Raw genomic sequence first — 13,213 nt, 5'->3', positions numbered from 1 at the left:
GCTTGTGTAACAGACCCAGAGGTCTTAAAGCACTGCCCAAAGGTCAGGGCTGTGGTGCAAGATTTAGGGTGGGAGATGGAGGCATGGAGCTGCATGGAGGTGTGGTCCACAGCACCTGGCACCTTGTACCTGTGCTCAGGTGGTTTTCCATCTCACTTCTTGCAGTGATAGAGCTGCCAAACTGGTGATTTCTGAGAGCCCTCTGATCCTGTTGTTTAGAAAGAGAAGCAAAATTAAGGTATTTTGAATTTCTCCTAGAAACATTTTGTCAATGCTTCTGTTGCCACCTAAAGGTCCTCTAAAATCACTGGAGAGTTCAGGGGTAGATCCAAAAATCATTAATGGAATCACAGAATGGTTTGGGTTTGAAGGGACCTTAAAGATCATCCAGTTCCACACACTGCTGTGGGCAGGGAAACCTTCCACTATCCCAGGTTACTCCAAGCCCTGTCCAGCTTGGCCTTGGACACTTCCAGGGATGGAACAGCCACAGCTTCTCTGGGCAACCTGTGCTGGGGCCATCCTCAGGGTAAAGAATTTCTTCCTAAATCTAATCCAAATCTTTCTGCTTTCAGCTTAAAGCCATTTCCCCTTGTCCTGTCACTCCAGGCCCTTGTACCAAGTCCCTCTCCAGCTCTCTCAGAGTTCTTTTAGGACTGAAAGGGTGCTCTGAGTTCTGCCTGGAGCCTTCTCCAGGCTGAACATCACCAGCTCTCTCATCCTGTCTTCATAGCAGAGATGCTCCAGAAGATTTAATTAATAAATCTGTTTATTTTTAATTTTTTTTTCAAGTGCAGTCTGCAATAACAGAAATGCTTTATTTAGGTATTTTAATAGAAAAAAAAATAAATACCTAGAATTAGGGATGATTGATTTTCTGTGAAAGATGACAAATTATATAGAACTATCTACTTCCTGCCAATTTCACAATTCTTCTCCTTTGAAAGAGCAATCATAATGGGAAGTGTTTCAAGGTGCCTCCAGACACTTTTTCAGCTTCTCAGTTTTGAACCTTGAGCAATGGAAATGAAAGCCTTGAGCTTCCAGAAGCCTCACACTGAGAGCTTTCTCCTTTTCTCTCTCCTCTCTCTTTTCTGTCCTGATGTTGGGAGTTTCAGATAACACAGAGAATCACAGAATCATGGAATGGTTTGGGTGGACAGGCACCTTAAAAATCATCTTATTCCAGCCCTACTGCCATGAGCAGGGACACCTTCCACTACCCCAGATTGCTCCAAGCCCTGTCCAACCTGGCCCTGAACACTTTTAGGGTTGGGGAGTCCTCAGCCTCTCTGTGCAACCTGTTCCAGAGCCTCACCATACTTACAGTAAAGAATTTCTTCTTAATAGCTGATCCAAACCTGCCTTCCTTCATTTACTTCCTGCTTTATTTACATCTGTAAATGGAGCAATGTACCCTGCTCAAGCAAATTTCTTGGAGTTTTGGTTTTCTCCAGTTTCAAAGATGAGGTTTTTTAAAAATTAATTCTTAATTTGTATGTTCTTGCTAACAAACACAGGATTACTTGATTTTTTTTTTGGCAATTTTTTTCCCCCTTGTAGAGCTGTAGCAGGGCTTGATGCCTTTTGGAAAAAGGCTCTTCCTCCTTGCACTGTCCTGTGCTGATCTGAAAACCATCCAGAGATGAAAACAGGCTTTTGTCCAGCCTGCCTGTTGAGCTGGTGTCTCTTTATTTCCCCTGACAACTGGAATGCAGTTGATCCTGTAAAATGTCTGGGCTTTCTCTCCTGCCTAATTGTGTTAAGCTGCATTTGCATCCTAAAGAGAGCGGCTGCGAGAGGATGTTGAAGCCTTATATACATTTTTAAACTCATAAATGCCATCAGTGAAGTCTAAAACATCAGATAACTGACTCTGAAGGCCTTGCTGAAATGCACTGATGCCTTTATGAGTTGTCTTCCCCTGCACAGAGTCTCCAGATCCTACACGTGTTGCTGTCAGCTGTATTAGGGATAAGGAGGAACCATAACTGTGAAAACAGCCCTGGGGGCTGTAAATATCTGCACACCATCAAGTGAATTTTGCAGTTTTGCAGGGGATCACGTTCTTGTTCCTATGGCAAGACTTTTGTTGCAGTTCAAGAAGCTGTTTCAGACCTCTCTTCCTGTGTCAGAGGAGCAGTCTCTTCTCCTGGTGTTTCGCAGTGTGTGCCCTGCCAACCCTCACTCCACCTTTTCAGCATTTAAATATCTGGGCACCACAATAAAAATGAAGCAAAAGTGGAGACAATGGAAAATATATTCCAGTCAATCACAGCTTTTTCTGGAGGTGTGTTCCAAAAGTTTAAAGCACGTGAAGAAGGAAAGTCAGCATGGTAGATGAGAAACTGTGGGCACCACAGTGTTGTTGCTTTCATTTTGCTCCTGGGCATGGTTTTTATCCCTTGACCACATTGATCATCCTGACCTGATCCCTCACAGCCTCTTCCATGCAGAAAGTTGTAGATTTCTCCTCCTGTGACCTCCACTGCACATGGGATGAGGACTTTCATGTTCAGCTTGGTGATTTCTTGGAGGAAACCTCTTTCTGTTCATCATGGCCCTGCAATTTTAGCCTCTGACTCTTGGTGCTGTTGTTTCTTCTCTTGCCTGTGTTTTCTTCTGGGCACGTGACAGAGCTTTGCCAGTCTGATACCATGGCCTGGGACAAAAGACTGTGTCTCACCCAGCTCCTTGTGTGCATGTGAGCATTTCTGTGATGGGTAGAAGATGATTCTCCCTCTGAGTCATGCAATTACTGTTTTCTTCTCTAAGAAATCTGGTAAAATCAGTAGAAGTAAGGGGAGGGAAGAAATGGAAAGTGTCTCTGCGTTTCAAGAGAAAAAGCAACAGCTCCCCCAGGGTGGTTGTTTTGGCAGCAATCTGCATCTCAATTTCAACCCCAAAATTGCCATCAAGGGCAGGCAGCTGTGTTTGCTCTCCCAAAAGGTGTCTGAGAGTGTGTCAAGTTTTCTTGCTGTGGTCCTGATGGTGTGATGAGCCCTGAAGGAAATATCAGCCACATGCATGAGGAAAAGAAAAATCATTTGGGGTTTGCAGCAGGACCTTGGGAATGTCTTGCCATGTCAGTGCCTGGCTGCTGAATGGGGTTTTCACAATGATTTCAGGGCTGTGAGTCAGTGTCTGTCCCTCTGATAGAACTGCTCATTTGAGCTGGAGTTGCAGTGTAAGACCAGCTGTAGCTCAGATATCAGGGGCTTGCCCTGGCCTGGTAGTTCAGTGTTAGGTCTTTGCCCCAAACCTCTCTGTTGATGTTGCATTGAGGGTAGAGATGTTTCTCCAGGTGTTTCAGATGGAGGGCCACTAATCTGATCATCGGACTGGAGTTATGGAGACAGGCTGAGGGAGTTGGGGCTGTTCAGCCTGAGGACAAGAAGGCTCCAGGGAAAGCTGAGAGCCCCTTCCAGTGCCTAAAAGGATTCCAAGAGAGCTGGAGAGGGAGTTTGGACAAGGGCATGGAGTAAGGTAACAAGAGGGAATGGCTTCAGACTGAAAAGAGGGCATGTTTGTATTAGATATCAAGAATAAATTTTTCCATGTGAGGGTTGGGAGCACTGGAACATATTTCCCAAAACCACTGTGGATTTCCCATCACTGGAAGTGATCAAGGCCATGTTGTACAGGGCTTGAGCAACCTGCTCTGTTGTCCCTGCCCATGGCAGGGGCTTGGACCAAGATGTTCTTTAAGGTCCCTTCTAACCCAAACCATTCTGTGATTCACAGAAGCTTTTTCTCCTTAGGGATGCCCAGCCTCATGAGGTGTCATTGTGGGGTTGTCCCTGAACTTTGTGTTTGCTCCCACCTGTCCCCTGAGATTTTTGCAGAGTTTGAATGAATTTTCTTCTGGTTTCTGTTTTTTACCTCTCTCATGTCAGTGTGATGGCACAGCCAGAACACTCATGAGCTCTTCAGCAATTTTTTTCCTGAGAAAATCTCATGGTTACCTTTTCCTTCTCCAAAACATCTGGAAACCACCATTCCCCTGGTTCTCTCATAGCCATTTTTAATGGAGGATGATTGTCAGCCCAGTGATGGAGGAAGCTGCTTTAAAAGCAGCTTTGCTTTGTCTCAGGCAGGGGTAGGTCTGCTGGAACAGATGTGGTGGTGGGGCTGGAATCCTGCTCTGAAGTCTGGTAGCAGCTGGAAATGCAGTTTTCCATTAACCCCTTCAGCTGTCAGAGTCTCTTGACGTGACACAGCGAAGATTTTGCCTGGTAGATTTCAGGGAGTGAGGCAAGGGTGGGTGTACATTTTAATTTTAGTTTTGCATGATGGAAGATGCTTGAAAGCCCATCATACTAATTTCAAAACTCTTCAGGACTGTGCTTCTTTTGCTGTAATAGTGCAGTGGGTTGGGTGGGGAATAAGCAAGCAAAGCAGGAATTTGGGGAATGGTAAAACCAATCATGCAGACATGAGTTAGTCTGCACAGCCTCTCAGTAACCACCTGCATGTCTTCCTTGGCCCTGTTCCTACCCCTAGGAAAAAGGTTCTGACCCTGAAGGATCTTTGCCTCTTCTGTCTTTTGGGTGGGTGTTACTGGATTGGAAGGACTCCAGTTGTCCAGTTCAGCCATCTTCCACTGGTCCCATCTGCTCATTCATCCTCCAGGAGAAGCAGGGTGGATGTGATGCCAGCAGGAACTGTCATCAACTATCTTCATGTCTAGAGCCTGGGCATGGAAGAGGGGAGGGCATGGAGAATTCCCAAAAAGGAGCTGAGTAATGGAAGGTGATGGCTCCAGCTGGAGCAGAGGTATCTCCACAAAAAGGCTGCTCTTTCTCCTCTCTATTTTCCTTGCAACTGAACTTTGACAGCATTAAAACCTCAGGTGACCTCCATGTGAAAGCCTTTGGATGCTCAAAAAGTGGGAGCTGGTTGCAATCCAGGGATGCCATTTTTGGGCTGGGAGGAGGAATGGTGCAGGACCATGGGTATGGATAGGAGGTGGCTCAGCAGCAGGGAGTGAGGATGCCTGGATTAATCTCTCCATATCAAAAATACTGGTACAACAGAGGTGTTCAGAGGAGTGTTTTTGTTGGTTTGGTTTGGTACTGTCCTGGTTTCCACCGCAGAGGCTCTTTAGATGTTTGGAATATTGGGTACATCATGGTTGTGATGGAGTTTGGGGATATTCCTGGAGAACCCAGGAGAACCCAGCAGGGAAATTCCTCCAGACAGCAGTTGATTGTACATTGTAAATCTGAGATGCAATCTGTGCCTCCACCTCATGAGTTGTGTTGTTGCTATTTTTATTTTTTTTAATAAATACTGTGTTTGTGCACTTGGATGACATTTCCCATTCAGAAATGGAGGGGAGGAAGGAATGTGTCACCCACACCCAAGGTGCCAGGCACATAACTCAGGAGAATTACTCATAAAGCCACAACCTCATTATCCAGCTATGAAGGATTTCTGCCACCAATTTCCTCAGTCTGGCCACAATCCTGAAATTAATCTCACCTAAACAGTCAGGAGTGTTTCCTCTCTCAGTGCAGGCAGAGATTGTTTTGTCCCATGGTTAAATGCTTCAAACAAACACGAAAATAGGAAAACCCCCCCCAAAATGGCTAAAGTGTAATAATTAAGCTGGTGCATTTAGGGTGTTAGAAAAGGATGCTCCCATCCCAGTTCCAAGCAGATGATGGAGTGCACACCATAGATGGAGCAGGCTGGGGAAGACTCAGAGCACCAGCTGGGAAGTTGAGGTGGTTTTCTGTAAGATTGATCTCGGAGTTTTCCCCTTGTAAACATCTCGAGAGAAGGGATAACTTCTTCTTTTGGGGAGCAGATGGGATCTGGAATTTCAGTGTCCTTGTGGGCACTGGTAGGATGAGCTGGTTTTTGGTTCTTCTGAAGTACCTACTGCTGTATTTCTTTCTCCTGCTGGAATCACCTGGTTTTTGGCTACTCTGAGTGATATCCTGCAGGAAACAAGGACAGTGAGCTTGTGATGGTTAAAATCCAGACCTAAATACACCTCTTGCATGCTCCTCATCATACTCTTCCTTTTTTTTTTTTTTTTTTTTTTCTGGAGCAGAAAAGAATGGCCTGTGAAGTCACAATTCCCAGCTCTCAGCCCCTTGGTTTTTTGTTTTTTTCCTAAAGAAACAGTGAAGGAAAGGGGTGCTGGGATGTCCAGGAGAAAAGGCATCCTTATGACCAGGGCAGTGATGGGGTGGCTCAACAGGAAACTGGAACCAGGATATCCTGGGCCAAACAAGGGGACTGGCAGGCTGCACATCACCATGTCCTGCCCACTCTTCCCAAGCAGCAAGTGACAGGACAAGAGGAAACAGTCTCAGTTTGCACCGGGGAGTTTTAGATTTGATCTAAGCAAACATTTCCTCACTGAAATGTTTTTCAAGCGTTGGAAGAGGCTACCCAGGGACATGGTTGAGTCACCATTCCTGGAGGTATTTAAAGATGTGTGGATGTGGCACTTGTGGACATGGGTTAGTGTGGCCTTGGCAGTACTTAGTAGTTGAACTAATGGATCTGAAAGGTCTTTTCTAACCTAAATTATTCTGTAATAACTTTGTTGAAGCTGAGAGCGTATCTTCTGTCAGCTGCTGGCTATGACTGGTGGCTTTAAAAAGTTTTTTTTTGCCTTTTATCTTGCCAAAGGACATGGAGGTGCTGCTGGGCACGTCCCAAGTGTGAGACACTGAAGGATGACGTGGATTAGCACTCATCTGCTGACAGAGACCACAGCAAACAAGAAGGGATGGAGTGGGAGGATTGAGCTGAGTTGCCCCGTGGTGATTTCCATAGGTTAAACAGGCAGGTCAGTGGGAATTACATCCTCCAGATGTAACAACTCCATAAGATCAGTGTTTACAAAACCCCTCACACAACTGGATCCAAATTTTGATTAAACCTCGAGGCTGGTTGTCCCCAGCCTGCTCAGTAGCACACACTCACTAGTTGCACTACCTTTAGATGTTTCTCACTCTGAACAGCAAGAAGCTGCAGCTCTGGGAGGGGAAAATCCTCTGTCACAGTGTGTAATTGGCTTGGTGTGGTTGCACGGAGGTCACCAAGGGCTGGGATTGCTGCTCTGCTCCTCTGGGCAGATATAAATCAGTGCTGCAATTTTATCTCTGAATTTTTCTCTCTGGGGAAATTGCTTCTTTTTTTTTAGATTTTTTTTTCTTAACTGAGCTTTCTGTAGACAGCATGCATGTAGGAAGTATAAGGCATTTGTATAGGAAGTATTTATAAATGCAAAGGGATTTTTAAAGTGTTCAGCCCACAGTGACCAGAGCTGAAGGAGCTGAAGGCAGTGTGTGAAGGGCTTCCTCAGTGGTGTTAATTGAGCAAAGCAAGTAGGAGTATTAATTAAAAGGCCTTTTGTGAGCTCTTGAGAGCTGCCTGGTGCTAGTCTAATGCAGGACCTGCCCCTTGGGGTTCTACCAGTGCTTTTTCCTGGCAGCAGAATTGGCTGCTTTTGTAAGCAGGGGGTGTTGTTTCTAGAATAAAAGCTAAAATTGGAAATTTTTGGAAGGTAGGAGTGTGTGTACGTGTTTGAAGGCCAGCAGGAGAGAGAAACAAGCAGCTGGTGAGAAATGCCAAGACCTTGATTCAGCAGGGTTCTCCCTCTTCTTTCAAATCTGACACACTGAAATGCTTAATTGGATTGTGGCCAGAGTGCTCCTCCCACAGCAGGTCTGGGATCTTAAAGAAGACAGGACACTTAAACAAGTGATTCTCCTTTTCCGTTGAAGGTTTTGATTTGTTATTTATTAATTTTGCAGGTGTTCTGCAAACAATTACAACTCCCTACTTTTGTACTGTTGGTAATCTGGAAGTATTGAAACCTTCTAGGAATTTTAAAGATTCATATCAGCTTTCTTTGGAAAAGGAGGTGCTGTTCCCCATGCTCAGCAGTGATGTTTCGAGGAACCAACAGTTGCTTTTGTACCTGTTCCTACAGCTCAGTTCAGGATGTGCCTGGATATCAGAGCTCTTGTGTGCTGATGGTTGCCATGTCCTTAACCATGAAAGTGAAATAGGTTTTTTTCCCAGTACTTACCAGTTGTCTTGCTTTTTCTTCCAGATTAGAAGAAAGTTTTGTGTGCCCAGGAGAGCAGGACTTGGGAAGCACCTGGTAAGAGCATCTCTTCAGGAGAGGGTCACCTGAATGTGGAATTATGGGGCTCAGGCCGATGCAAATAAAATTTTACCCTTGAGAAACTTTTTTTTCCCAGTGACTTTGATTTTATAGGAGTTTCACTCCTTTTTGGAATGAGTTGCCAAAAAGGAAGAGCTGGTTTATGGAAGTTTTTGCTGGTGAGGCTGGGGAGGGAATGCTTTATCTTCACTCCTTATCCAAGCAACCTTATCCATGAGTTTTCTCAGAACTTTGGCCATATTTTCATGTTCTCCCTGTGTTCTCATTGTGCTGATCCTTTGCTGGTTCCATGTTTTTGATCTCTAGAGCAAACCATGCACAGGAATAAAATAAACACGGAGAATGCAGTGCTTTGACACTTGGGTGCTTAAGGATGCCAGGCTGAATTTGAATTATGGAATAGGCTGGGTTGGGAGTAACTTTTAAAGGTCATCAAATACAATCCCCTTCAATGAGCAGTGAGATGTCCAATGATGGGACATCTCCATCTGGTTGCTCAGAGCCTCATCCCACCTGACCTTGAATCTTTCCAGGCATGGGGTACCTGCCACCTCTGTGGGCCACATTTTTGTGTCTTACCAAAATCTTTTATCTCACACGAACCCCTACCCTCATTCAGTTTGAAACCATTACCCTGAAACTACAAGCCCTACTAAACAGTCCATCCCCAAATTCCCTGAAATCACTGAGAACTGTACTGTTCTCTAGGTCTTCAGGTTTAACTTTATGTTCCCTGTCTTGGAAACTCCTGCCAGGGTGGTAAAGCCTTGTTGGTCTCCTGGGCAGTGTGAAAAGCAAGCAGGGCAGTGCTGGTCCATGTCACACTGGTGGGATGTTCATGTGTCCCTTGGATGCTCAGTGGATCCCTCCCAGGGAAAGTGTTTCTTGCTCCAGCAGCAGATCCAGCTGTGGCATCTCCATTCGTGGGCAGCACAGCCACAGCCAAATTCCACTGGCTTTTTCTGGGATTATTCTGTCCATCCCACCTGCTTTCCCTCCCCTTGGAGGACTAGGGAGATTTATAGGACTCCTTGGTGACCCTGGAGACAGAAACTGATTCATCCCCTGCAAGGCTCGTGTTTGGGGAGGGAACAGTGCTTTGTGTAATTTTCCTGTCACCTGTGGCAGCCCTGGTGCTGAAGCAGTGTGATGGGTGTCCCCTTTGATACAGGTGGTGTTTCCCTAAATACCAGTGCTCATTCCCCTGGATCTCCTCGCTGCAGGACTGAGCAGAGAGCTTTAGTGGTGTTACTGCTGTCCTGAATAGTCCCCTAGCACCACGTCTGGCAAGAGAGAGAGAACACAAATTGTCCTCCCACGAGGGTCTGGGCTGAAAACCAGAGGATTTGGCTTTCAGTACCAGCTAGTCATGCCTTAAAACAAATATTGCCAAGGGCATCTTTTCTCAGCTTTATGGCTTTCCCTTCCCATCTCTTACTTTCATGTGCAATTTCTTTTGTGTGGCAGAAAGGAGTAGGTGCATGGGAGTGTGGCCTCTGGGAGCAACCTGGACCGATGGGTTAGAAAGCTGTAATCATCCAGGTGATGGAGCAGATTGTTTCAGCAGTGAGGGGGGAGATAACTTTTGTGGCATCTCTGTGTCTGAGACTAGTCTTGCTCATGCTGGACCTGGAGTCATCCAGTACAGGGCATTGGTGGTGGTGGAGTGAATTGTAAAGAACAGCAAGTGTGATGAATGTGAAAGTCCTGTGGTGTTTTGGGAGCTGCACTGATGGTGTCAGCCAAGCTGGGCTCTGGATCTCTCTCCCCAGCTGACATGTGGTCCTTGGCTGTATTGACAACATTTTTAGCCCCTGTCAATTTGTTGACCTGTCAGTCCTGTCACTGTCCCTGTGTTGAATTTGTGCCCTTGCACACTTGTTGATTGTCCTCTCCCCACCCCATGTGTACCAGGGGTCTGTTGCTCTCACTGCCTATCTGCTGCATGATGAGAAAAGTGGATGGAAACCCTTTGGAAGAGTCACACACTATAAGTCAGGTGTGGAATGCTCTTGAAAATCTCGCTCTTTGTTAGCCACTTGTGGTGCTTTGGGAGCAAAGCTATAGAAGGACATCATTGCAGCAGAGAGTCCAAATCTCTCCATGCTCAGATTTGTTCTTCTTCACCTCCTGATACCCTGGAAGTCCAGGCAGTGGTGTTGTTTTTCGCTTTTTCATGGTCTGTGCTGAGTGAGCAGTGGTGAAGGCACTTTTGCTGGAAGGGCTGCACAGGGCACAAGCACAAGGTGCTCCCTGGCCCCAGCCCTTCATCCACATGACCAAAAGTTTGCCAGAGGCTGCTGAGGTCTGGAGAGGCCACTCCTTGCTAAATGGACCAGTAGGTTCCCCCTGGGGACTTTGTTCGACTGGGCTGACCCATGCTTCAGCCATTCAGGTGATGCAGGTAAGAGGCTGATTGGGGCTAAGCTTGTGCCTGGATTTGTGTCCAGCATCAGCTTCACTGCTCAAACATTTCAGTGTGTCACTGAGTGGTTTTCTGTCTTTGTCTCTGGCTGGTCATTGTTGCTTTCAGTTACAGGCACAGTAATTGGACAGGTTGTGTTTTTATCAGTCATAAATGTACATCTGTGTGCACACAACTATCCATAAAATAACACTTTAAAACAAATGGAGATGTAACATCCATGTGTTGATGACCTCATTGTGCCCAGGTCCTTGCTAGATCTCATTGCATTTTCTCCTTGTCCCCATCCTTCTGGTCTTTTCAGGTGTCAGTGCTGAACCTCACAAATGCTGCTTTTCATGAACTGTTCCATCACATGCTGATTTTGTCTTCAGGGGTGTGAAGGACCTGGGTGCTTTGTTTGCCCAAGGGCACATAGAAGGGCTCAAAGTTGGTGATGGGACGAGGAAATGGCCTCAAGTGGTGCAAGGGTGTGGTATTTTCTGAGTTCCCCAGACGGAGGAGGAATTGAGAATCTGACTCCATGTTCAGGCTAATTTATTGTTTTATGATCTATATTATATTAAAGAATGCTATACTAAACTCTACTAAAGAATAGAGAAAGGATACAGACAGTAGGCTAAAAGATAATAATAAAAAACTCTTTACTCTTTCCAGAGCCTTGACACAGCTTGACCGTGATTGGTCATTAAGTCAAAACAATTCACATGAAACCAATCAAACAATGACCAGTTGGTAAACAATGTCCAAACCACATTCCAAAGCAGCAAAATACAGGAGAAGCAAATCAGATAATTATTGTTTTCATTTTTCTCTGAGGCGTCTCACTTCCCAGAAGAAATCCTGGCAAAAGGATTGTTCAGAAAATATGATGGTGACACAAGGGGAGCTTTAGATTTGATATTAGGAATAATTTCTTCACCAAAAGAGTTGTCAAGCTACCCAAGAGTTGAACAGGCTACCCAAGGAAGTGTCGGAGAGATTTAACAGGTGTGCAGATGTGGCATGTGGGGACGTGGCATAGTGGTGGCCTTTGCAGTCAATGCTCAGTTAATGGTGGAACTTGGTGATGTTAAAGATCTTTTCCAACCTAAACAATTCCACGATTCTTTGTGAACTCCTGATGGACTTGGCTCGCAGTGAGCTGCTCCGTGTGCTCACCACACACGGATCCCTGGTTGTGACACTGCTCTGTGGGATGTCACTGAGTGTTTGTGGAAAGGAAAAAGAGCCATTATGCAACACCCTCGTGTGGCTCTCCCAGCTGCCAGCATGTGATGTGAGCACTGTGGTGACCCAAAATCCCTTCTCCCTGGGTGGTGGGTTAATCTGATAACTACCCACGCCTGCCTTCATTGGGGTGTCCTGGCATTCAGTGCACCCCTCCTCACAGCAATGGGCAGTGTCATCAGGCTGCTGGCACATTTTGTGTTTTCTCAAACCACTTTCTTGGCCAGCATTCCAGTGCTGGGGTGGTTTCTGGCTGGAATTCCTCCATGTGGTGGTCCCTGCTCAGTGAGCAGAGCTGGCTTCGCCTCCACAAAGCCTGCGGCTCCCGTCTTGCCGCTTTTCCCCTGCATCTCAGTCCTTGCATTCCTGCAAGGGAACAAGATAATCTCTGTGCTGGTTTTGTAGCAAACTCTCCTCAAAGTGACAGCCGTGGGCAAGGCTGTGTGGCTGTGATGTGCTGGGATTGCTGATTCCCTGGGCCGCCGTCCTAATCTCCTTAGCACTGAGAGTTGCTGCTCTGGGCTCCCTCAGTTGTCTTCCTTGAGAAATGCTGCCTCCAAGTAACCAGGGATCTGCACAAATTCCCTGGCCTTCCCTGAACAAGTAGGGAGGTGCTCTCCCACTTGAGCAGCGTGCTTTGTTTTTGGCAGAGCCGAGCATGCAAATAGAGGGAAAGTTTCCGTTGTTGGATGCCAACACTGCTGTCGGGCTGTGGGAGGTGTCTGCTGTGCACCACATGGGAAGAGGGCTTCTTGTGATTTGGGAGTGCTCCTCAGATGGGGAAAACCTGGATGTTGAGGAAGGATTTCTAATCAGAAGGCTGGAGCACCTCTCCTAGGAAGATAGGATGGAAGAGCTGGGGCTGTTCTGCCCGGAGAAGAGAAAGCTCCGGGGAGACCTCAGAGCCCCTTCCAGTGCCAAAAGGGGCTCCAGGAGAGCTGGAGAGGGACTTGGGACAAGGGATGGAGGGACAGGACAAGAGGGAATGGCTTTAAATTAACAGAAGGGAGATTTAGATTAGAGATTAGGAAGAAATTCTTCCCTGTGAGGGTGGTGAGACTCTGGCACAGGTTGCCCAGAGAAGCTGTGGCTGCTCCATCCCTTAAAGTGTCCAAGGCTGGATGGGGCTTGGAGCAACCTGGATAGTGGAAGGTGTCCCTGCCCATGGCAGGAGGTGGAACTGGGTGATCTTTAAGGTCCTTTCCAAACCAAACCCTTGTATGATTTTATAATTTTATGATTCTTTTTTTTTTTTTTCTATGTGATGTAGGGGAATACAGGGAAGTGAAATTACAGTTATTGCAGTAGCTAAGGGCAGCTCCTGGATGTTTGTAATATTCAAAAAATGAGATTAATTTCCACTGCATATTAAGGGATTGATGGAAGCTTTCCTGTGCTGTGCA

General features: G+C 46.2%; 1 protein-coding gene across 5 annotated transcripts in view; it reads left to right on the top strand.

Moving 5' to 3' along the window:
- Positions 1-13,213, top strand: part of TSNARE1 (t-SNARE domain containing 1) — a 450,161-nt gene that overhangs the window by 36,731 nt on the left and 400,217 nt on the right. For all 5 annotated transcript variants that reach the window (XM_059867827.1, XM_059867836.1, XM_059867801.1 and 2 more), the window contains one exon: positions 8,081-8,131. The gene's annotated coding sequence lies outside the window, so the exon portion shown is untranslated. The remainder of the gene's footprint in view (positions 1-8,080; positions 8,132-13,213) is intronic.

Source organism: Haemorhous mexicanus, chromosome 1 (genome assembly GCF_027477595.1).
Source record: "Haemorhous mexicanus isolate bHaeMex1 chromosome 1, bHaeMex1.pri, whole genome shotgun sequence".
Lineage (NCBI taxonomy): Eukaryota > Metazoa > Chordata > Aves > Passeriformes > Fringillidae > Haemorhous > Haemorhous mexicanus.
This window is presented reverse-complemented; position numbering and strand designations above follow the sequence as displayed.